General features: G+C 47.8%; 1 pseudogene; it reads right to left on the bottom strand.

Annotated features, from left to right (window-relative positions):
• Positions 1 to 270: 270 nt before the first annotated feature.
• LOC148546653 (uncharacterized) lies at positions 271 to 1350 on the bottom strand (annotated as a pseudogene).
• Between the last annotated feature and the right edge of the window lie 249 nt (positions 1351 to 1599).

Genomic DNA, 1599 nt, shown 5'->3' with positions numbered 1-1599 from the left:
GCAACTCGTACAAAGCGATCTCCAAACAGGTCGGATAAAAAACAGAGTTGCAAAAGTAACTTGCAAAGAAGCCGACTACATGAAGTCGGACCCAAGAAAGGAAATTAAGGAAATTCAAAATAGCATTACAAATTCTGAACATTACTTAAAAGTTGAAAGAGCAACTAAAAAAAAAAGTAAAGTGTTCACAAAGCCACTAGCTATTACAAAGTTCAAATGTTGAAAACCCACAGGCCAGGTTACCATACAAGATTTACATAAAAAAAGAGATCATGACTTTTCACCCATGAGGGGACCAAGCTTCTCTCTGGTCATAACATCTGCACCTTCAGCCGAAGAAGTCGGAGGAAGCATAGAGACCAGAACGACCAAAATCACCTCAGGAGTAGCGGAAGAGGTTTCCACCACAACTTCTTCAAATCGGGCCCCTGAAGAAGAGATCGGGTCGACCTGGGGACCTGAAGTCTTCGGGTCAGGAAGAGTCCCCTCCTCATCAGAATCAGGGACAGGGACTATCTTCCCATCCTCCACCACATTGTCAGTACTAAGCAAGGAGAGATCAAGGTCGGGAGCCAAGACCCTAACATGGGCCTTCAAATTCTCGAACATCTCATCCATGCCCACAGCGGCTGACTCCTGGAAGCCAACGAGCTCATCCTTCAATCTCTCCAGCTCTTCCTCCCGGGCCAACCTCTCCCCAAAAATCCGGGTATAACTCTCCTGGTACTTTTTGGCCTTTTCTTCGGCCAAGGCGGCAGCTGACTTTGACTTGGTGGCTCTTTCCTGAGCTCTCTCAAAGTCGACCTTTAGGGTTTTTCGCTCTTTTTCCAGCTCTTTTTTAATTTCACTCAGCCTCTCCACACCTTCCCGAGCTGTTACAAGGGCACTGGTAGTAACTTGAATGGGAGAGTCCCTTAGCTCTTTAGCTAGCTGGGCACAGACCCCCACAGTCTGAAGTCCACTGTGTGCCAGGGTACGAAGATGGTTTTGTACTACCATGTCATCCATACTTACAATGTGACGAGGAATGAGGTTCTCTTCCGCCTAGGCAAGAGCATCGAAGTTCTTGTCATAGATGCTCTCCTCCCCGTCCACCCTCTGCTTCTTCAGAGTAGGCTCCGTAGGAGAGGGAGTAGAATCGAAAGATATAAGTCGGGACAAAGGAGTCGGGATGTCCACTTGAGCGCCAGAAGGACCCGGCGCCGGCCTCTTCCCAGGGGAAGATCGGACTGGCATCCCGGTCTCTTTCGGAGTCGACCCCTCCCCGACCTCTCTCTGCTGCTGAAGATTTCGGGCTGCGACCATCTTCTTGGTGTTTCTCAAAAACTTCATGGCAGACTTGGGAGCCATACTTTGCAAAGTAAAATGAAACAACGTCAAAAAATAGCAAGAATGAAAGTGAAAATTCAACAAGTAAACGAAGGAGGGCTACCAAGGTCAGCTTTCAGAAGGCTAGGGTCTCCCATGTATCTTTTCATGTCCAAATGGGAACCCTGGCCCCAGGTTTCCAAAATTAAATCCACAACCCCCCTCTCTATATCATCTAAATCAGTTAGATCACACCTAACGATGTTAAGGGTATCTTGCCAGTATAGGGGA

The sequence above is a fragment of the Arachis ipaensis genome, chromosome B9, assembly GCF_059453495.1.
Source record: "Arachis ipaensis isolate K30076 ecotype BB chromosome B9, ASM5945349v1, whole genome shotgun sequence".
Classification (NCBI taxonomy): domain Eukaryota; kingdom Viridiplantae; phylum Streptophyta; class Magnoliopsida; order Fabales; family Fabaceae; genus Arachis; species Arachis ipaensis.
Note: the sequence above shows the minus strand (reverse complement) of the source record. Positions and strands in the feature narration are given on the sequence as shown.